The sequence below is a fragment of the Phalacrocorax carbo genome, chromosome 3 (genome assembly GCF_963921805.1).
Source record: "Phalacrocorax carbo chromosome 3, bPhaCar2.1, whole genome shotgun sequence".
Lineage (NCBI taxonomy): Eukaryota > Metazoa > Chordata > Aves > Suliformes > Phalacrocoracidae > Phalacrocorax > Phalacrocorax carbo.
Window position 1 is genome coordinate 53,649,213 of NC_087515.1, and position 24,906 is coordinate 53,674,118.

Consider the following 24,906-nt stretch of genomic DNA (forward strand, 5'->3'; position numbering starts at 1 on the left):
ATATTACTGTGGTTTCTCATACATGGAAAGTCTTGAGTTATTTAAAAAAATTAAGTTCCAGAATTATATTCTTGTTTGTTTTGATAAGAGCTGCGAGTTGCTGGTGTCTTATGATGCTTAAAATTTGTAACCAGATCCTAGTTTATACCTCCAATTTAAGCTAATTGCACATCATGTGATATTGAAAAGCCAGTGATTTTATTGCTGTATTAGCTTTCTTTTTTTTTTAATTCTGTGATTTAATGGAATCTAACCAAAATCTTAATTGTATCTCAAATAGAAGACATTCCATTTCTATCCTGTTGCTTCTGTCCATGGGCCATGGACAATATATGCTGGTTTAAAGAATTTAGACAAGCAATAGTGTAATTGTTGCCATCAGATTGTTATCTGATCTCTACAAAATTGTAAATGTAGTTGAAGGAGATGTATGTATTATGCACCATTATTCAGTTTAATGGAAGAAGCTGCATAAGGCTCTTTTCTACAGTGAGGTTGGTAAAATGTCCTGCCCAGTGCAGTGACCACATAACTATGGCTGACCTGATCAGAAGCTAAGCTGGACAAATCAAGAAGTTGCCTGTTTCCAAACTCAAGAGAGGTTGCTTGGCAGGTTGCATGAGTGGGAGAAAGAGAAAGCTGGATAGCATATGTGTAAGAAACAGCAGTTAAATGGCTTGGCTGAGAAGGCTAGCTTGTTGTGACCAGCTGGGGTCTAGCCAATTCCCTTCACCCTATTTCCCCCACTGTTTTCCCTGCTTGTTGCCACATGTTCCCACCGCTCACCTCTTGAGCAAATGAAACTCCTCTGTGATCTTATGTAACACTCTAATACAGCAAAACCGACTCCTCTTATTGTCAGGTTCATTTTTAGCTGTTTTCTTCTTCACGTGTCCTCAGCACAGAGTCCAGAGAGGATCACAGCAGTGCAAGGACAGGTGCAGATGGGCTAAGAGGACCCATAGAGGCATCTGCTGATAAGGGGTCCTCCTGAAATTGTGTTGGGCTGATCATTCAGAAAAATAGGGCTGTGACTCATGAGATTTGGTTTGTTAGCATTACCAAACCAAATTACAACATTTTGGTCATATTTAGAGATCATGAGAATGGTAATTGCTGTCAATCAGGAAGTTAGAAAAGCACAGCTGTGTAGCACTGACTAAAGAAAACTTCAAACTCTGACACTTTTATAGAGGCATCTATTTAATTTTTTTGTGGTAATTACCAGCATTATGGGAAATTATAAAATATTAAAATGTTTCTGGCTTTATTAAGAAAGATATGTAATACTGAAAAAGCATAAATGAGCTATAGTTGCTCATGTGTATAGCAGGTACACTTACATTCCATATTTAGAAGCAATCTTTCCTTTAAAATAAAACCAGTTCATCAAATTATGATGGCGTTTATATCTTTTCTCCTTAACAGCTTAGCAGGAATTCCTACAGACCTGTTTTTGAAGATTTGGATTATCAGGTACACACCAGTGGTGACAATTACATAAAAGTCACCAAAGCAAATACTCATCTAAATCTAATGTAAGATTAAAAGGAGCTGTTCATTTTTACAGTCTGCCTGCTAACTTCTTTACAGAGTGGCTCATAAGGCATGGAACCAAGTAATGTGAAAGCCATTATTTTTCTCTGTCTTTCTCTTGTTAAGCCCTATGGCTTGAATGACTTGTCAACATATTCTGCATTCAGTATTTCTACCTTATGCAATCAAGACATATATCGGTTTTATTTTGAAGAGTTCAACAGATGGAGCTACCTTTCTTGTTTTAAGTTGTGAGTAATTTTTTCCACCAGTTGAATTTTCTTCATACCTTTCCCCTGCATCCTTCTGAATGGCCCTTAGTACCAGTGACTGTGGAAAAATTATTAGAAGAGCCCCATTTTATAATGAATCCTCACAACATTTTGTTGCTGTAAATCAGCTAGGTGATAGTTCCATGAAATAGAGGCTTTGGTGGCAATTTTAGCTCATAGGAATGTACCTTTTCACATTCAATCTCTCTTTCCTACCTTTGCCGTGCAGCTCCATGACTTTTATTAAGGTTTATGTAACTATCGTTGAACTGAAGAAGGAAGTGTGGAAGAGTTTAAATATGAGGGGGAAGGTGTTATTTCAGATGTAGGTTAAGTCTCTCATCCTGTTCGTAGGACAGCTCTGCAGGCTGTGTCGGAACAGCAGCTGGGATGCTGGAACAGCTCTGCAACAGGCTGAGGGTGAGGAGGAGAGGCAACTTCTTAAGTTAGTGTTGCTGGCAAAGGAAGTTATCTTTCTCAGCCAAGCTACTCATTTCCATGTTAAAAAATGAAATGTTTTTTAGGCAAGACCTACTGTTCCATAAAGTCTTGTTGACCCAAATTAATAGTGCATATATTTTTAAAGCCTTAAATTAAAATACATCCTTTGTAAACTTTTGATTTTATTTTTCTCTAGATTGACATCTAGCTACCTGTCTTATACTGGAGGAAGCAGGTTATCTTGCTTACTCGTTTTACAAAATAAATTGGCTCACACTTAGGCACAAATTAACATAAGGAAGTCAGAGATCTTCACTGTCTGCTTTGTTAGAATCCTAGACTACCCAAGTCTTTTGATATTTTAAACTGCTTGTAGACATTTCAACATCGTCCTTGGATGCTAATAGGATGGAAATTACTTCTTCATCCTTATATGATATAGTTACTCTTTCATTCTTCTCTACAAATGGAGAGAAAAAATATTTTGTGCACTTCTTTTGCATTATTAATTTTTATCTGTCTGTATCTATAAGTGGGCTTATGTCACTCTTCAAATTCTTTCTTTATTCCAAAATACTTTTTAAAACCCTGCTTATTTTCACATGAAATAAATTTCATTTTATATCTTTGGCATCTCTCATTACTTTTAACATCAAAATTAAGTGCTATTTGTTTAATTTTTTGCCTCTTTCTTTTTCAAGTCCTGTTGTCATTTCATGACTGAAAAAGGGAGTATATTTTAAACAAAGTGCATATGCTTCATGACTGTGGATTCCTCTGATAATTTTTTATAGAAGGAATACTACTGGTACGGTTTTGCAAAACATGCAAAACAGCTGAAATCCATACTAGTTTGCTACTGCATGACAGATACATTCATTTGATGGTATTTGCTAATTAATTTAGCAGTGTGTGCAGCTGAAAATCTCTTCTTATTTATCTTTGGACACAGGGGTTTTCAAACACATTAGGTCAGAAATCAGAAGATGCATCAAGATAATTTTTACTGAATACACCTTCACAGACTAAGTTGTGGAGGTAGCATCATGCATCTATAAACTATGCTCACATGCACAAAGCATACAAAATGTGGATGAATAATATATGAATAAGATTTCAAATGTTTTGGTTTGTGTGGTGGTGGTGGTTTTTGGTTTTTGGTTTGTTTTTTTTTTTCTTAAATACTCCATCAATTCTGTAACTTAACTGATTCTGGGCTAGAACACAGATGTGGAAATAGAAATTATTTCCTCATTTCTCATATCCTCTTCATGATTATGTCTGTCTCAGAGCAGATCTGACTGAGAAACAGGCTACTTTGGCCAATCATTTTCAACACTCTACCTCAAGGATTCAATTTCTGATGTATTTGCCACCCCAGTTTGTAGTAAGAATTTATTAAGGGGAAATACGTTTTGATCTAGTATCTTTGTGTTGTAATCAGTTATATCTAGTCTGATTATAAATGGGAGAAATAATATATTAAAATTAAAAATACTATATGTCACTAATATAGTCCTGGATTAGCTGCGAGAAATATATTAATTGGTCCAAGAATTGAAAATTCTTCTGTTGATGCTAGAAATTTAGTTGATTTTTCTTGAGCAGTCGATTAAACATTTAGGTGTTTTATTTCTATCAGAGACTGGAAAAGTTCATAGAGGTCTTAGGTGCCGATATCTCTACATATAATTATATGCAAAAATTATTTCAACTAGTATCAGTACTAACTTATATTGTCCATGTTGCAGGAACATTTGGTAGGTAGAAATACATGTATCCTGTCTGTCTTCATCAACAAATATCCACATCAGGTTACATTCCTCTTTGTGGATCCTCTGGTGGAACATTCAGAGCAGAAGATAATCAGTCTTGAAGCATAAGGAAATCTAAAGAACACTAATTAAGAAGAAAGTGTTTCACTTCCTCAAAAAAGAGAAGTTCAGATGGAGAGGCTGACTTGACTAATGCTACACTTACACAAATCCTTTAAATATGAATGTCAACAAGCTTCAGGATGTGTAAAATCCAGATCCAAATTCACACTGAAAAAACTCTAAGAAGGTCAGTGACTTATGCAATTTTTATGTGATGCTATATACTAGAACTGCAGGAATGAAGCAAGAATGCAAAATGCAGATCTTAAGCAGTGAAAAGAAGAAATGTGAAGCAGGTGAGCCATGAACAAAAGAAAAGGAAGGAATACTGGGGCAAGAAATCTGTTAATTAAGGAAAAATAGGAATGCCATTTCCAAAGAGAAGAAGCAGCATTTTTTTGTATCTTTACATAAAGATTGGACTAGGGAGGTCTATGCTGTTTATACAGACAGGAGAAGGTATTGGGTCCAAGATCTCTTGGTGCGATTGCCCCAGACCCATGACGCTGATGTTTCACGGCAGAAACCTGGGTCTTTCCACACAGTTGCTTCTCAGCCTAAACATCTGCTGGGACTTAGCTCCTGCCCTCTGCGGCATAATTATAATTGTTTTGGCAGCTTGTTACACCAGAGTGCCTGAAATAAAGAAAAGGCTGTGTCATGACCTTCCAAAGTCGTGATTTTACAGCAGACGTGCCTATGGACTTTCTAGGTTTCCATTTAGTCATCTTTCTTTCTACTTTGTCGCCTCATTTCCCATTTGCACTACAGACTGAAAAGCTTTTATCCCTTATCTCTTACTGCATTTTCTTATGAAACTACTCTTTGATCTTTGTGATTTTTCCTTTTTTTTAATCATCTGTATCGATTTGTTCTGACATCTATTTATGATCTGTTAGGTGTTCTTTATTTTTTAACAGCAAAACCTCTTTTCCTCTATACACTAACATTCATAATTCTTTAAACTTTACTTATTCAAAAAAATTCAGTGTTCTCTCAACAAATCTGTTCTTTGGATTCAAGTACTGACAAAAATGAGCATCAAAATTGACTACTGAAGTGAATTATGGCTTCAATGCCATCATTTTTCTTGCTAGTAAAAAAGTAATCCAGAATGGCTTTTGCCCTCCCTAGCTTTTGTATTCTTTATATAATACTTTTAAGTCAATAAACAGAATTGTGTGAACAGGAAGACAGTCAAGCTATTTTAAGAAGATCTGAAGCATACAAAAATATATGTTTACCCAGTTGCGCATCTTTCTTTGTTGAGACAAAAATCTACGATATAAGTCAGCCTGTGGAAATACCTCTAACAACCTTCCCACATTTTTTTCGAGCTTAAGTCCTTTCTTAAGTGTAATTCAGACTTCTTCCATCTTTCTCCCTTCCTCTGTATATCGAATCAGCCACGAACTGCTTTGTTACTGCTGAACACTGTTAATGCAACATTTGGATCAATTAACATTTTTTTACTTTGGCTGAAAGAAGTGGTGACATCTTGAGCTAGGAACTCTTTTTATGAGATCTTGCTAGCTAGAGTATTACATTTTTAACTATGAAAATAGCATAGTTTTGCTAAGTTTGTCCTTGAAATAGAGGAACAATAACTTGTGTCAAGGTGAATTAAAAAGGAAATAGATGATACTAACCAGATAGGACCCCTTATACTGAAGTGTCTTAAACTGAGTTTGAAATAATACCAGCATTGGGTACATAAAAGAAAAAAGCCTGTGTATGGGAGGGCTGGAACGGGAAGAAACAACACTTACAAACATCATTGCAACAGACCCAACATTCAATTCCCCAGATTGGATTGTGCTACCTAGAAAATGATCAGGAGATATTGAGTGAAATGTATACTGTGTGTTGATAGATGGGTGGATGTATGCTGGCTAATTCTAGTGAGCTGCTTTACCTTGTCTCACTTCTCTGTATGATCTGGATAAAAGGCACGTCCTATTCAGCTCCGGGAGGTATTTAGACTTTGTTCTGAAAAGAATTCAGACTCAGGAGAGGCATGCACAGAAGGAAGAACAGCAAAGTCAGCTGATGTTACTGTAAAAGCAAATATAATTTACGGTGCTATATATCTGTGTGGTGACTACATCTGCCCTTGGGTTGCCTTCCAATGTGCATACAGAAAGGCATACACAATGCTTCAGCTTACCCCTGGGCTGAAGTAGTGTATCCTCAACACAAGGATGCATTGACATGGACAGGATAATGTTTGTGCTAGAGGAAGAGCTTGTGCCCAGGTATGACATTCAAAACAGTCCCTTACAGCTTCCAAGGGTAGAGGCATTCAAGCTGACATACCCTTACAGAATCTTGTGAAATTCTGCCATACTCCCTCCTGTATCCCTCCTCCTTTCAGTTCCCTTCTCCATCCCGCACAGTGTTTGCATAAATCCTCCAAGCATAGAGCAGTGTCTAGTAGCTCAGGGATTTACCAGACTTGATTCTGTATTTTCTGAACTGCATATATTATGCAGCAGCACAAGGGCTAAACTGTTGCTTCTTTAAAAACGGGAGGCCTAGCATGCTTTAATCTTCTAAATTTGATTTGTTTATTTAGTATTCATTAACTGATTATAGATTACCCCGTAAGAAATCATATCAGTTTTGGGAAAGTAACAGGGAGCATAAGGAAATGCAATTATACATTGTATGACATATAAAAAAAATATATAAGTGCATCACATTGTGGATCTGGTGTCATAATTAGAGAACTAACAAACACTTGACATAACAAATTAAGACACCCAGCTGTTATAATGCAAAGTGCAATCAGTCACTAATATCCCTAGAAATATCTTTCAAAAAACCAGTAGACCCTCCTGTTTCCTCTTTAACTACTGTTGAAGATAAATTACAGCTTTGCTGTCATTGAACTGTAATTTTTAGGCTTGTTTTCTAAGCAAGTGCAGTTTATTGTTATTGCATTACCTTTGGGTACACATCTGCCTGTTCCACTGCCTGTCTGTGCTCTTATATTCACTTCCTAAACTGATGGGCAATATCAGCCAAACTTGATATTTAAGAATCTCAGGGTTTAAAATAAAAAAATTTTGAAAATCAGTTTTTCAATGGAGGAGAGGACAGACAGACCTCAGCTGCCATCCACTCCTAGCAGCAGGACCAGCTGGTCAGCATGTGCAGCTCTGAGGCACTCATGCTGTGTTCTGCCAAATGGGATGTGTGAGGGAGCTCAGAGAAATGCGGCAAGATCTGTGGATGTGGTGATGACCTGGCAGTGTGGCAGACAAGTGGAGAAAGACATCACAGGAATGCACAGGGAAATAGTGATTGTTGAAGTATTATCAGTGGGATGTGGAATCAAAATCCTTAGGAAACCAGGCTTTATTCATTCTTGTCTTTATGGCACAGGGGGTTTTTGTTGTTGGATTTGTTGTATTAAAAAAAAAAAAAAGAAAAAAAAGTTTATTTGTTCCTTAATGATTAAAGCTCTCAAAAAATTTCAGATATTGAAATAATAATTGCTATGTAAAGTGTTAGAGCTGTATTTCAGAACCAGATTTTATTTTTGTCACATTCTGAAGGCTCCCATGGTGGATTAAGTTCAGCCAACTGCATCTTGCCTCTTTTGTTTACTCTGGATATATGGAGATATGACCCTCTTTGCTGCTAATGAAGTTTGTGATGACGATTTGTATGTTCATCTACATCCAATTCCATACCAATCTGGTAACAGCTGAAGCCCTGTAAAAAGAACATCCTTCTAAATATGACCATCTAGCAAATAAAATAGCATAAATAATATATCTTGGGTAACTAAGATGCAGCAAAAATGTCTGGCAAAGTTTTTTAGGTGATCTTTTTTTCAGATCTATGCAATAACCTGAGTAAAACAGATGAACTTGAAATTACCATTGTCTTAATCAGTTTCAAACACGAACAGGAAAATGTCCATCATAGACGTTCCCCTAAATAAGCTATTTTTTGCCATACTTCATGCAAGCGTTAGAAACACTCTAGCCTGTCTGTTCTCAGTAAGGGGCAGCCAAGTAATGCGGAAAGGAAAGGAGACATAATTTCTGTCAAGATGCATTTGTCTTGGGATAAAGAAGGAACAGAGGAGTGTGCTATAACCTGGTAAGGATTAGAGGAAAACTAGACTTTTAGATGTCCTTGTAGATGGTTCACATGGTTTATGATATAACCTTTAATGACAGGGGGATCTCATCAATACCTATAAATATCTAAAGGGTGGGTGTCAGGACAATGGGACTAGGCTCTTTTCATTAGGGCCCAATGACAGGACAAGGGGCAGTGGGCACAAGTTGCAACACAGGAAGTTCAATTTAAATATGAGGAAAAAATTCTTTCCTGTGAGGGTGCCAGAGCAGTGGCACAGGCTGCCCAGGGAGGTTGTGGAGTTTCCTTCCCTGGAGGCATTCAAAACCCACCTGCACACGTTCCTGTGCCCCCTGCTTTGGGTGTGCCTGCTGAAGCAGCAGGGTTGGACAAGATGATCTCCAGAGGTCCCTTCCAACCCCTGTGATTCTGTGATTCTGTGACAGAGCCAGACTGCTGTTTTCTACAGAATAGTCAGGTTTCTGTAAAGGTAGGCTCTTCGTTTTTTTCCAACTTGCTGCCCAATAATTTGACTTCCAAGACTTTTTTATTGCACAGTATTTAAGTTTCAAGGTAAACACATAGCAAATTTGGATCACCCAGTTAAAGGACACCTCTGAAACTTAAATACCTTGCTTTCCATAACATGTCTTTTTAAGGCAGCATTCTTTTGCCTTTTTGTTAGGAGCACTTTAGAAGTGGACTCTCCCTGTGGCCATGGGCCCAAGCTTTTTCTTCAAATCCCATTGTCCTTGTCTAACAACTTCTTTATTGAACTTCACGTATCATTAGGCTATTGGCCCTCTTCTCACATTCATAGGCCAATATCCTGCATGAGTGACTGAGTTTTTGTACCATCACCACCCAGTTCATTGTCATCAGAACTTTTTCTAACAAGGGCAAACCAGTGCATTTTAGTTTAATCTTATTCCTACAAGTATCTGAATTTTTTAAGCTGAGGTTTTTCCTGAAAATTGATCCTTAGACAGAATTCTGCCAGAAAAAATATTCTGGATGATTACAATGTAGCATTATGTCATGAAAAATGTAAACCAGAGCATAATAATGATTGGTGTTGAGGAACTTCCATAATAAGCCATCAACCTATAATACATTTTAATTAAATGCTTTTATACGTTTACTGCCTCATCCCAACAAAAAAAAAAAGAACAAATGTTAATTAATGGTAACAGAAATTAGCTTCTTGAGTTTTTGATACAGATAACAGGCATCTTTTTGTTCTTTGTTTCTCCCCAGGTTCAGTAATTATTATTACAAGTTGTATTAATGACAGATATTTGTGTTGCATGTGTCTCTAGTGTATGTTCTGTAGGACTTTATGTGCATTCATACCCAATACCTCAGAATTTTTGGAAAAACTTGAGTTGAAACAAAATAAGACAAAAAATGCTCAAGTGTTCCTCACCAGATCTATCTTTCTTTTAGACTGATGGGCCTGCTCGAGCAATTAGTATCCTCTGCATACACACACATTAACATTCGAAAATTACAGGAATTTAGCAAATTTTCTCCCTCTTTAAAAAAAGATGTCATCATGCCTTTCAGTATTGCAGAGCATATTTACCATGACAATTCTCATATTCAAACGTCAAGATAATATCAGTAGGCTCTACTATTCTGTCTGTTCTGTGTAAAATGATAGATTATCTTTCTAGTACTAGTTTAAAACACTAAACTCTTCTTAAGAACAAGGTATTACAATTTTGGATCTTGTAGTAATATAAGGATCATTATGAAAACGCATCTTCTACATTATTAAATAATGTGGTCTGAAAAGAAATATTGTAAGAAATAGGTTTTCTTTCATTTACTGTCAGCAGAAAAATGGAATAGTGTTTTAAAGACTAATCTGCTTCTCTTCATGTTATCTACAAAGACATTAGTTTCTTAAAAAATTAATGTATTTACTTTCATTGCTCTGATCTAGGAGACCTTCACTGATTGCGAAATCTGCTACTGAGGTCATGTTACAGGAGAAAATCAAAATGAAAGGTGTTTTGAGAGATGTGCCTTAAGAAGAAACGGTGGAAAACTTCAGCTTGAGCCTTAGCCTGATAGCTACTGTTAACTTCCAGATGAGAAAGCCTCATTGGATTTTGGTCTGCAGCCTCCAGTTAGCAAAATATTTCCTCTTTTCATCAGGAACATGAGGAACAAAAATGTTAAATGTTTGCATTTGGCATATTTAAGCTTTCTCTACAAAGAGAAATATTTCTTCTTTAACATTACCAACACCTTGCCTAGGAAGAAAACGCTTTACCAAATCTGCCAACCTGTCCTGTAGGCATCCTGTCAGGTATAGGAATAGTTTAAAAAGAACCATCAGGGATGAATATAAATAACATAACAGGAAAGAGTCCTCACACAGTGCTGTTTTTTAGAGATAAATGATCTGCTTCCCTGACTGCTGGTGACCCTCTAACCCTCAATCACCACCCCCACCACCTCCATGCACCTTGAGGCAAGGCAGCTACAGACAAATAAAATATAGCATTTTGTATGAAAAATTACAGCCTTTATCTTATGTTATAGCTGGCATTTTCATCATCTGCTTCTTTATTATTTAAGAGTGAATAATCATTCTTTCATCACCTTCTGTGTGCCACTCATGACTATATAGTCCTCCCCCTCTCTGGAATTTCACCCCAGAGTCAACTCTGACAAATCATCAGCTCTTCTCCAACATTCTTTTTACATGCTACAAGTCTGCCACCTTCGTGTTGAGTGGGATCAAGTCAAAACCTGTTCCTAAAACCCAGCAGTTTTATGTGCCTGTTGACCGAGTCCTCCTGCCTGTCTTCATCTGTCCTCACATATGTATTGCCTATGTGAGAAGACATCATGACAAGGTGGGGCTCTATGATGATCCTGTCACTGGGATTGTTTGTCCACTGATTCAGCTTAACACTTTGCTACCATGAAACTTTTCTCCTTAGCAGCCCAGGAGCTGAGAAACTGGTTGGAGCAGCTTAAATTTCAATTATGGTTTCATGTAAAGGAGGCTCTTTGTGTCCTTAATGCTCCTCTGTCTGGGATTTTCAAGACAAGATTCTGTCTGTGAGGGGCAGGAGCAACCTGATGCACATGCACACTCATGAAACAAACACCTACATAGAACTTGTGTGGGGAGCACAAGCCTCCAGTCAATTGCCCATGAATTTAATTTCATTTGTAGCTTTTTTCCCTTTTCTCTTAAGGTGGTTTTATTTATGTTTATTATGTTTCTTTTTTTATTCTCTTGGGATTCAGAAATGGGGAACTTTGAAGCCTCTTCCTCTCTACCGTGGGTATCATTATATATTCAAACTTTAGCCACTGCAGCAGCTCACTCTGCTCTGGAGCTCTGTCACTGTGCATTGGCCTCAGTGTACTGGGAGACTTTTGGAATGACATTTATATGTACAAACTGGGGATCTTGTCCAGATATATTGAAATGTTGGTTGCTGTCCAGGTTTAGCAGGAGAAAACATATGGTATTTGTTCAGAGTGTTTTCTTCCCCCATAGTCCAGGGTGATGTTTGAAATGAGCCTTCAGACTGAACAGTTCTCATCACATTACGGGTTCAAGGAGGTTGCGCAAGTATTGCAGGCAAAACAGTCTGGACTCAGGGAATTTTTACTAAATTTAATTTATTGACAGTTAACACAAACTTCTGATCACTGAGTTGAGTTTTGAGTAAAAAAAGAAAACATAAATAAACACACACTTAAGTAAACACCTAACCCCCCCTTCCTAGCCTGAAGTCCCTTATTTTCACTGCAGGTTATGCTTAGTCCCTCCCAGTCCCTTTGGTGAGGTGATGGGCAATGCAGGCAGTTGGAATTAAGTACATAATGCTTTCTGTCTGACACTCCTTTGGCTGTCCTTTGCCTCTCCTTCGTTCTTAGTATCCCTGCCTGGGATGGGTCATCCGTGGGCTTCACAGTGTGGGGTGTGGGGTACCCATAGGCTGTAGTCCCTCAGCGGTCTCCCCACCCTGGCATGGCTTGCCTCTGGGCTGAAGTCCCCTATGAATAACCCCTTTTGGCATGGGGACCTTCCTTCAAAGAGTGCCCCTGTCTGTGTTTCCACCACAGTACCTTCAGCAGCACATCTCCAGCTTGTCTCCTCAGCCACATGCCTCCAGCTGTCTGTCTCCATGAGCATCTTCCTCACCCCAGTGACTGCAGGTTTTTCTTAAATAGGTTGGAGCTGGGGTGCCACAGGCTAACCTGCCTGGCTGCAGTTTTGGCATGCCATGCGTTGCTGAAAGCAGTTCCAGAGGTGGTGAGGCTCAGCTGTGACTTGCACAGGGCAGCCCATGACCTCTTCCTGCACCGCTCCCCACTATGGGCCCTACTACCAAAACCCTGCCATCTGTGTCCCATGTGACAAGTAAGGCTGAAAGCCCAAGCTCTGTGCTGTATTGGTGTTTTGATAATGTGTATTCTTCTTCAGGCTTGATGGACTTGTCAGGAAGGTACCTGGAAATCAAATCCTCTGTTATCTCTTCATTTTCTTTTCTTAGAAATATTTGGCAATGGAAGCATTCCTTGAAAAAATGAATATTAACACATTCATGTGGGCATGCACACCTGCTTTCCTCCTTTATCACAATCAGGCACAGTGGAATCATTACATATGTTTCTGTTGTTTGGAGCTCTGCAGGGTCATGACATATCCTTCAGACTTACTTTTTATTTCCTGATCGATGGAAATGCAGCCACAGTCAAGTGTAAAATTATATTCATGTACCTTCTGCCAAGAAAGAAAAAAAAAAGAACAACAAAGGAGATAGAGAAGCTTTTCTGATAAGACTGAAATCAGAACAAGATTGCTTTTGATAAAAGATTGATGAAGAGTCATTCACTGCTTGCAGGAGAAAAAATTTGTGAAAACAATTGATATGGGAAGCTTTTGATAAGACATGCAAAAAAATTTGATTTTAATATTTATCGCTTGTTCCAAAATAGATAGGCAGCTTCTGCATGACGAGGTCATGAAATACTAGATTGGTTCAGGCAAATTCATTACTTTTGTCCTCTTTTTGTTCTGTTTTGATATTAGTCTGCCTCTTCTGAACTTTATGTAATGTAATTTTTCTGTCATCTTTTATAAAATACTTGTGTACTCATCTGGTATGAGAGTAGGCATAAAAATATCTTTTAGAGCAAAGAGGGCCTAAGTTAACGCACTTAGTATTTGTAAACCATATTAGAGATAAGCTCAGTAAGATCAATCCTATTCTATGGATTTGTGTTAAATTTCATTGACTGGTGCCAGGGAAGTCTGCCCTATTTAGTTTTTTAAAAATCCATGAAATAGACCCTAAGGGTTTAAATCAATAAAAGAAATTACTTATGTAGGTATTCTGCAATATTCTTGTAGGATTCTTGTGTCATGCGGGACCTGATTTTATGTCTAATTTAAACAAACAGGAAAATAAGTACAAAACGAGCAGGGGAAGAAGAGAGTTTCATGAAGCGGAGGTGCATCATCCATTCAAATTGCACCACACTCTATTACTGCTCAGTCTGGACATTAGCAGTGCAGATGCTGCCACACTTCTTAGCTCTTTTTTTGATTTTTCCTGACACATTGTAGGGCTACTACAATAATCAGATGCTTGAGGTCAGATCAGAATACTGTCTGTGGCGGGAATTGTGAGCCATGTACAATCACTAGTACCTCTTTTCTATAAGAGGAGAAACTGAAAAGACTTGAACTGTTTATGTGAGAGAGAAAACCAGCGAAGGGACATGATAAATATATATAAAATAACGTCTCTAAAGTTGACTGTAGATTAGAAATTTCATTCAGCTGTTTTGGGTGCATGATATAGTGGGGGCTTATAGCATAAGTGCTGTAGGTTGAGGAAAAACATCGTTACAGCTACCATGTTGACAGGCCCATTGGAAACGAAGGCAGTAGGTTTCCTAAAACTTTTCCATTTGTGTTATAAAACTATACAACTGTGTGCAAATAATAAAAATATCTAGAAAGACCTGGAAATGAATGGATCCTTACACTAATATTACAGGTGTTAGGTAAAAATGTTTCCATAGGTAAATTTGCTGTAACAGCCTTCTGCAGAGTTTCTTATGATTTTCCCTTGAAGCAATTGATAGTGAGTGAGATAGATCCTTAGGGGTAATCCACTGTGGCAATTCCTCCCTTATCCTCAGGTTACTATTATAGGTGATACTAGTGCTTTAACTGAACTTTGTGTTGTAATCCTCCTATTCCTTGCTGCCCCACAATTCTTCCTGCCAAAGTACATTTTAATATTCTTTAAAATTACAAAAAACAGTGTTAAGCAACAAGACGAAAACTAAAAATAATCTTTTCTTACAATTAGAAGCACTGGAGAGTGAAAATCATTGCACTTATTTTGATGGAGAAGGTATTTGAAGATTCTCTTTTGCAGCTCAGAGGGAAAAGTCATCTCACAGGGTGTTCGGAATTTATGAAAGTAATTAGTGATGTTTTACTGAATACTAGATTAAATATTAGCTTGGAAAGCTATGTAAATGTCCTGAGTGCAAGAAAGAGCTGCCCCTGGGCTTCAAGCATTTGCATATGTTCATTTAGAGAAACCTTCAAGTGTAACTTAAATATGTGTAACTATGTTTTCATCTCTATCACTCACTGATTTGTGCAACTTGTGGAGCACAGATTTAAATTATCTTTTTTTTTTTTTAAATCATGAGAAGGAAGCTTTTAATAGTGAATTGCATCATTTTGTCTTTGTGAGTATATCAGCGCTGCCCGTAGAAGTGGTGCATCAGTGTTCGTACTGAGCCAAGCTAAGATAAATATATTCTATGTGCATTTTTGTTCTGCATACATCCTGGGTGGTGAAGGCTGACAGAGGATTCCTCATCCCAAAAGCCTCTGTTGTGCAACAGCTCCTGATGTATGGATATATTACAATTAACACAGACATTGAATGGAAGTTAATTAAGGGTTTAGAACATAATTTGGAAAATATGCCTTTTACCCATTCTTCTCTTTTTTTTTTTTTTTTTCCCTTAGGTACGGTGGGAGAATTGTCACTGGTCATTGCTGTCAGCAAATGACAGGTGCAGGTTTACAAGTAGAGTAGTCCCATCTTCAAGAACACTCACCCCTGTAGTGGAATCTCTATGATTTTTCAGGATTTTTAAAAATATTTTTATAAATAAAGCTTTATTGAGCAAAATTTCACCATTTTTATGAGTGCCTTGTGGCTATATCTTTAAAGGTGATATATAGCAACAATTTTATATATAAAAAAGTTCTAACAGGAGCATAAACTATTTCTATTTTATACAGAAAAATAAATCTGATAAAATTAATATGGTTACACTTAATTAATACATACGAATTTCTTTACCAGTTGTTTTAATTTTGCAGTAATTTCTAGATGTTCCTGTTAAAGGGTTGCGTTTATATATTATATGTATGCACAGATGTTCACAGACAGTTGAATGCCCGCATTTGCAAATGCTGTATTCATGTCCCTTGCTCATCCTTCTTGTGAATGAGCACTTTTTAGCTTAACTGTCCCTGATGATTTAAGGCAGACATGTCCCAACTCTTACCTGGGTTGTGGGAATGCATTGTTTTGCTTGGAGGGAGGCATAAGGTGGCAAACTTCTGCTGCCTTGTGATCAGGTGCCTGCCTGTGCTCAAAGTGCAGCTGTGGTCAAGGATCCGCTGATGACATCAGGGAACAGATTGTCCTAAAACCCAGTATGTGTTTTGTTGGCCAGGCAAGAGATTGGAAGTGTGTCGAGTACTGTGACAGAGGAGACGGCTGCCTGGCCCCAAAACAGTTCTGTGCTACTTACAGATAAGGAGCATTCAGAAAAAAATGAGTCATGAACAGTCTGGGTTTGCACTAAAAGTACTGTGTGTGGTGTATCCTTGGATATGCACTGTAAGTACGATGCATGCGTGATCCTTTAGCAACTGCTGAAGGTTGGGCATCTCCATGATTTGCATTCATACCCTGATATTGAGTAGATCCTTCCTTCCAGTAGCATGATAATGACAGGTAGATCTGTCATCTGGCAGATGACATAGATTAATGACATAGACTAAATAGTTATATTAGCTTACAAAATCAAATTATTCTTTTATAGTAAAGAAATCTGTGGCAAAAGTGGTGATTCCATTCCTATATTAAAATACCTCATTTTGTCTCTTACACTGAATCTTGGGTTTTGTGCATTGTCGACACAGGTCAGTGAAACACTTTATATATCTTAAAGTCAGAAGGGGTTGTTTTCAGCTTACACCCACCAGGTTGCTAATACGGTTCTAACTTATTTTCCGGTGTTCATATTTGGAAATGAGTGTGATTTGTCTTGCATCAGTTTAATGTGGGTCTCTGTGCTAAGACTGGCAACAAGATGACCAATTAGTGCTTTGGTCTAATACTTTTTATTGTGGTAGATACTATTAATATAAGAACAGTTTATTTCCTATATTTCTGCAAGCCAATTATATCACGCAGCGTTAGCCATAGGTAGCAACAGCAGCTGTTCGGCTTTGGATTCTAGCTGTATTCTATGCTATTGTGCAAATTTTTTCAGACAGGTATTTCAATGCTCCTTCTCAGGCCCATACTTGGATCCTAGTCTTAAGTTTCTCACTGCCCACCCTGTTTGTATCATCTTTCACAGAAACCCAACTTCTTGAGCTTATAACCCTGCTAAACCACCACAAAACAGGATCTAATGCTAAGTTCTTATGTACCCAGTCCATCCATGCTCAGCTAATCAGTGGGGACATTATGTTAAGATCGGGGCATAAAGTAACTGCCCATGTGCAGGTAGTTTCCTGGTATAGCTTCTCCATGCAAGCAAACAGGACTTACATTGTGTCCTTGTACTTCCTGCAAGTGATCTGAATACTGCCAGTAGCAGATGCACCACAGTTTTCAATGTTATGAAATGGTCCCAGGTTAAATCATGCAAGCAGCAGAAAATCTAAAAATAATAACAAAACGTGTTTCTAATGTTTTAAAAAACAAGCATAAAATATAAATTTTTTTCACAGTTCCAAAAGACTGAGAAAAGCTTTTGTCTTTCCATCATGCTTTAGAAGAGAAACAATTTTGAACCTTTTTTACCGGAGAAGCAAACGAATTGCAGTATTGCGGTTCTGTGCTGAAAAACATCATTGTCTCCCGGTTGTCTAAATGTTTGGGTTTTCCACGGTATGCCAGATAAAGTCAGCATCTACAGAGACTGAGTTGTTTTTTCATATAACCTGTACTTTGAGCCCTCTAGGTTCTCTTAGATCTATTAGCTATGGCCCCACAGATGCCTTCAACCCCTTTCAAAATGTACTTGTGCCCTAAGGCAGCTTGCATTCACGGGAGAAGGTGTGCAGCTTGTTGGAACTTGAATACATACACAGCTTGGGTGCTGCCACTCCAGAAGCAGTTAAAATAGTGCTAAAATCTGAAGACACACAGCTTCAGCCCAACAGAGGAATCTCTCATCCTGCTTGTTTCATGCGAAAGCGATATCTAGAAAGCCATATCCAACTGGCAGTGCCTTGTGAAAAACAGCATCCAAAACCTGAACAATGGTTTCAGTTATTTGCAGAAAACCTTGCATCCGTTTGCATTATTTGTTGTTCACTCCCCTTCCCAATCACAGGACAAGTGAAAGCAGTAATTGGCAATTTCTCATCAATCTAGTGGTGTTGGAAATCTTATTTTCTTTTTGAAATTGCTATATTAAATTACTTGTATACTTGATTCTTGTACTTAACAAAATCAGAAAAAGTTGTAGTAGAGGAACTCTTGCTGGTACAAATTCACCTAAATGTATGAAAAGTGTGGATACTCTGGAGTACAACTAGTACTAGAACCCAAATAAACTGAGTTTCAGTCCTCTACCTTAACTAAAAAAATAAAACATGTCCACACATTTTAGAGCTAAAAAAGGCAATAATTTATTTAAAGTTGCGAGTTAAGATCTAGCCTCTGTTCCTTGAATTAAATTATACAAACATCTCAGTGTTGAACAAGGGAAATTCCTTCCCTTGGCAGAAACACAGGAAAGCTCCCAGATGTATGGCCCTCCCTATCCACTCAAACCAGCCCTTCCCTGTTTCCCCTGCATCTTCTCTGTTCTCAATTTCAGTGGTAGCTTGTTTGAAGAAAGGAGGAAAATTTATGCTATATTTGTAAGGGTTTCAATTTTACATCCTGTTAATTGCAGCCAGCCAACTCTAGCATCTTTTGAGGGGACACTGATAAAAGCATGTGAATACAAGCTCCACTTTGCTCTTAACTGTGTGCTTCTAAACATGCACATGCTGTGACTGAATTCACTTCAGAGCTTTTCTCACTCAAGGCAATGAGAATAAAAACCAAAGGGAAAAAAAAATGTAACTTCGTGCTTGTTATTGGCATGAATGTTCTCAGTCACTTTTTCAGAGGGACCTAAGTTGAGGCTGGACAAGATCAAAGAGCCTTAGGAAGCTGAGTTGGTAGCATCTGTACCACAAATTACGGTGTTGGCCCTTGCAGGCATAAAAGCAATGTCACCTTTTACTTCTCAGCAAGATGAAAATTCCAGGACTATCAAAGCCCATCCCAGGATGAAGTTAGAAAGTATTCTCACACCATGAAACAATAATTAACACAAAGAACACTGTGAGGGTAAGGGTTGCATTTTACCAGTTGGAGTATCCACCCACTCTGATAAAAAGCGTGCGAATAGGGGGAGGATGCTTGCTGTGTTCTGACGTGGCAATCCCTGTCACAAAGAGCTAGAAGCTGTGCTGGTAGTCTCTATGTTTTTATTTATTGAAGTGTGATGGCCATTGGCTTTGTCTTTTTCTTTTCTTCCCTTTCTTGTGTGGTTGAATTACCTGTTTTCCAGCTTTAAAATGTGTCTGCATTTTACTGCTTGTTCGGTTCTAAGACAGAGATGGTTTCTAAGTCCAGGTTTACAAAGCTTAATTCCCATTGCTAAGGAGAATTCACAGGAGTTTGTATGCTTTCTTAGCACAACTGTTAACAAGGCAATTGTTTTTAAAAGAATAGATTTTTAAAACTTATTTTTAGTGGAGCTAGTCAAGTGAACCAGGTCTGATCCTCTGGGGAAACCATTATGATGGTTTTACTAGATACACCAGGAGAAAGAAATAGTTAATAATAGTTGTAAAACTTGTTAAATCTCCACCCTGTAAGAAAAATTATCAACAAATCTCTTTAACAGAAGCGTTTCAGTACAGAATCACATAATCACAGAATCACAGGTTGGAAGGGACCTCAGGGATCATCTAGTCCAACCTTTCTGGGAAGAGCAGAGTCTAAACAAGATGGCCCAGCACCCTGTCCAGACGACTCTTGAAGGTGTCCAATGTGGCCAAGTCAACCACTTCCCTGGGGCGGTTATTCCAATGGTTGACTGTCCTCAGTGTGAAAAATTTCCCCCTGGTGTCCAGTCGGAATCTCCCCAAGAGCAGAAGGCAGCATACATTTACTAATCTTCACTTAGTCATTCTGTGGTACTTTTATCTGTTTCCTTCAGTCTCTATAAACCTAGATAAATGTAACTTCCAGCAAATCACTGCATAAAAGTCTGTGACTAGCTAGTTGTTGTTGGCATAAATTTTAATAAAAGTATGACCTTTAAATAACAGTAGTACCTCCCCCTCAGACAATCTGATATGTGTCTGCTGATGCCTTTGACAGGAGCTCAGAATTAGACAATTAGGGGGTGTCTGCACTAGTGTCTTTCTTTGAAGTAGGAGTGCTTTTGAAATGGATCTCCTGATCATCCCCATTTACTGTGTTTTGGTTTGCGTCATGGGGCAGCCTCAGAGTGAATAAAGTAGATGTTTTTGAATTAAACTAAACAGGGAGATAAATTTCAGGACTTCACCTACTACACCCCAGCGGCAAAAGAGTATGCAGTCATTAAGGCAAGACTAGAGGTAGTCTACCCAATCATGCCAAAAACCTCAGTCCCCAAACTTTAGTGTGGTTGTTAGGTCCTCGGTACCAACTGTTTTGCTGTGGAGAACTGCTTCTGTTGATCTGCATTACTTGGTGATGCAAGTTAGATTGCTTGCTTATCTGCTTGGTAATGCAGATGTAGCCTGGCAGACCTCCAGAAACCACCATCTCAGGAAAACTTAAAATTTTTGGCACCACTGAATTTCACAGCACATGTCCCTTCCCATGATCGCTTATAGATTTCCATTCTTCCTGCATGTGTTTCAGAATCTGAGTCTTGGTCTGAATCCAAATTACACAATTTCTAATCTAATCCACATGAAACAATATAAATAATCCAGAATTTTTAGACGTTCAAAGTAAGAGTTAGAATTTATTGGTGACACACATATAAAAAGCATGTAACATGGCAAACAATGTGTGCAGAAGAGAGAAGGCCATGGTACAAAAATCTTCAAATTAATTTTCAGGAACCTTTTGTCTTAATAATCTATGCTTTCCTAACTAAATTTGAATATTCAATTTCCCTATCATAGCTTTTCTATCTTAAAATTGAGAGGCCTCAGAGGGAAATTGAAGATTTTTTTCCAGGTAAGGATAAAAGCACTCTCTTTATGCAGGTTTCCTTTATCTTTTTTAGGGGTCATTTTTCTCTTGTTCTGATGTTCAAAAAATTTCTTTCATCTGTGACTCAACAAGGCTGTCTCACCTCTCTTTTACAGTGGTAAATTTAATATACAGGTTCGTTATTTAGCAGAATGAGTCTGGGTTCATATTTATGTCATGTTTTCAATTTATGCTAGACTTTTTTTGAAAAATCACACGGATTACTTGAAGTAAAACAAAAGATCTTTTAATTTTAATTCTTTATCTCTTCTTAGCGTTCACCTTGTTTGTGTTAGCATATGTTCTTCCTTTTACAATAAGACGTGACTGCATATGGGATGGGAAGGAAAGAGGTGACAAACTATGCCCACGTGTACTGCATGTAGGGATTAATTTATTATATGAGAGTTTTCTGATATGACACATATTTTACAATTAGGGATTGTGAAGAAAATGTAAGGCAACTATTTTGTAACATGCTTAACTATACCTCTAGCAAACCTTTCCCAGCCTCTTCTACCCCAAAGTAAACTCTAATTAGATATGTAGCTACACTGCATGATATTGCACTGCATAGGCTTTTCAGCAATGACCAACAAGGTTTTTTTATCCTGTTGGGATATTTTTGGTAGGCATACCCCAAAAATCAAATCTAAGACCACCTTCACCTGGCATAGTAACTTAGGTTAAAAGAAATCATTCAGGTTAAATCAGGGAAAGCTCTGGAAAATATTTGATTTCTTGTCCATGTTTATACTAGTGGGTTAACAAGTTACCAAGTAAACCCACACAGGATGCCCACTAAGTTTTATTTATGGCCGGTCTCATAGCAACTGCTCAAACTGATATATAGATGCATGCCCTGGGATAAGTAGAAGACCAAAGTGCTCTTTGGTTGGGATGTGTACCAGATACTGGCCATAAAGCATGAAAAAGACATCTGCAAAGGACTATTTGAAGTAATTGAAATAAATATTTATATCTATTAATCTTTTGATGCACTGGGCAATAAATTAATATGAAAATTCACTTTCCACAGTGGAATATTAACTATACTTAGGAATTCTTCAGAACTCTTTGGAGAAGGGAATTTCCCAAATTCCTTTCTGCAACCCTACAGCTGCCACCATAGTCGCCCCATCAGCACGAGGGACCACTGAAGTCTTTGAAATATTTTCAGAGTTCCGCATAGTAAGTGACACCACATTTTTTCTAACACAATTTATGTCTCATTTATGTTCTGACATCTATTAGGTGTCAGTGTGAGTCCACTTTCATGCCTATTCCTCACATGCTCACTAATGCTGCAGGTACATGTTAAGTGAACACAGAGAAGTGGGACCAGATTGACAGCTTCTACCTGGCTGAGAAAAGTTAAAGAAGAAATTAAAAGGAAGAGGAATTAAGAATTAAATCATATGTTAATCAAACAACATATAGCCCACAGTCCTGAGGCCGTGCTGCATGCTGCAGACTGCTAACACTGCTGGTTTATGGACCTTTTCTGAGCTCAGTACCTTTTATCACCATTTAACCCTGAATAAAATGTGTCCAAAATGTAATTTATTCAAGCATTTTACAATATACTCGTGTTACTTGTTCTTTTTTGGTGTAGCTAGAGAAGAAACCAGAGTAATGGAATATATGATCCATACCTGGTAAATAAGAAGTTTTATTATTTTATGTTTATAGCTGTAGATAACATGTTTAGAGACTGTAAGTTCTATCAGGTAGTTCAGTGCAGAAGATGGAATAGTAATGAGGTGCACTGAACTGCATTTAGGAGGCAAGCAAGCATTCACAAAAACTGAAGTGCATTCATTTTTAATTTTGTATTATATATTTTTCATTGATCTGTTACTTTCTGTACAGACATTATAATAAATTGCAATTTTATAGGTGGTTCTTAGTATACAGCACATGAAATTACAAGAAGGAAAAAATTGTTCATTTACTGAGGAAAAAAAGTTTCATGTGATTTTAGTGTTCTTTTGACTGTATTTCTCTTCCATTTTATATCACCATGATATGTTCTTAATGTCACTGTTGAGATACTAATAGCTTTGTAAATATAATACAGAAAAGTTTGGTTGTCTTCTATGTCATTTGCAGATCATTATGCAGAGTTTGAAAGGGAATAACCATAATCTAAGCAGGTATTTTAATGTTGCAAACTGTCTCATATGCTGCCAATAAAACATTTTTATTTAGTTTAAGGATTAATTTATCTTTCAGGAGTTTGTGCTAGAAAGCCTACGTTCAAGAACAGTTATCATATTAATAATGTCTTGGTATTATTAATGCCAGTTGGAAATATGTATATAGAATTGCTAAGGTCTTAGATTGTGTACAAAGAATAATAACCCTGCAAAGTTCCTGACTAAGAATTATGTGTGCTTTCCCTCCACTGACCTAGAAATTAACATTAAAGTTTTGTGTCTTATAATGTGAAAAAAGATGGAAATGAAGCATAAAGAGATTTGCAAGTGAAGGAACAGGGGGAATTCTGACTTAGTTTAAATTTAGTGTGAGAAACTCTAAATACTATTGGTTGAATACAATTCCATTTCCAGCAAATTATTAACTCATTAAGGGACTAGTCAATATAAAATCATAAGTCTTGTACTTCTCATTAAAGAGTATACTTCCGAGCAGAACTTTTGTTCAGACCTATTGTGTTATGCTGTAAATCAGAGGATTTTATTTTTGTAAAGGCTGATCAAGGCTTTCTGCTACACAGAGGGACCATTAGCCAGAAAAGCTGTAGTAAATCACACGATATCTACCTATTTCCTCTTCTCCAGCTTCCATTGTTCTCTTTGCTAAAAATTAATTTGAATGTGTGTGGATTATCCCTTTTTGTATGACATTACATTAAAAAGTACCTGATAAAAGCTAAGTAGGAAGCAGTTCTCATAGTGGGTATACCATGTTCCACATGGAAATTCAAAGTGAAGGTAAAATTTATGGTCTTAAGTAAATGTCTCAGGACTTTTAGGATTATCTTTCCTTACAAAGTGTAGGCAGAGTTTCTTCATCTTGCCTGACACTTTCATGTGGGACAGAGTCTTTACAGAGGTCTTCAGAAAGTTCAGTCTCACAGGAAGAGAAAATACATAGCAATACCTACCAATATCACTCCTATCCTTACTGTTTGCTCTAATCCTGAATTATCAATTGGCAAACATAATCAGGACTGTGACAGCTTCTCAGACAATGAACATTTCTCTAGGGGAGGTTGCAGAGTCCCCTGATTTGTTACTCAGGAGCCTTTCCTGGATTCCACAAAACTTCATTTGGCTATGTAAAAATAATTATTTTGCCTTTTGCTCTACCATTTTCAAACAGTAAGAGACAAACCCTATATTGTACTTACAGTACAGTAACATCAGATTAGGTCTTTTTATACAAAAATATTATTTGTAATGCTGTTGTGTTTTGGGATGAAAGTTTCGGGGAGTCTTTAGAGTGTCAAATTACAGAAATATGCAGGCAGTACACGTCAATCAGCGTAGGTCACTTTATCAGTCCCTAAAATGTTTCCAAAATGTAGTGTATTCAATGTGGGGTTGTAAAAAAGCTTGGCAAGAAACAGTTAATTACCTTGTGGCTTAACAAATGTGAGGTTTTAGTAAGATACCTGCAAAGGCCACCAGTACTTAAAAAACAAAAATAAAACAAAACAAAACAAAAAAGCACAAAAAACCCCAAACCAAAACAAAACAAAAAACCCAAACATGTAAGAGAGAATAAAGAATAATATCAGAAGGTCTATTTTGAAATTAAGACATACTGAACGTTCTAGGAACACTAACTCAGCCAAACCCCAGGTTTTAGATTTCTCTGAAGAAGGTTTTGCTTTTTTGTAATAGGAATGTCTTTAGAGACATTTGCTTTGGCTTTGGTTACTGTCCTAAAGCAAGCGTTTCAAACATAGATTTAGGTATCATCTGTCTTTTCTTTTTATTCTTCAGTTCTCTTGCCTCATGGCACAGAAGTGGTTTTTCCCAAGACCTGAATAAGCCCAAACTTCAGGCTTCTGTGACAGAGAAAAAAGGTTTTCATGAGCAATATGTGAATGTAAAAATCTCATCCTCCAGGAAGTATCTT

At 37.5% G+C, this 24,906-nt stretch overlaps 1 protein-coding gene across 2 annotated transcripts in view; it reads left to right on the forward strand.

The window, feature by feature from the left end:
* Positions 1–24,906, forward strand: part of PRKN (parkin RBR E3 ubiquitin protein ligase) — a 775,925-nt gene that overhangs the window by 231,505 nt on the left and 519,514 nt on the right. The gene's annotated exons all lie outside the window — the stretch shown is intronic.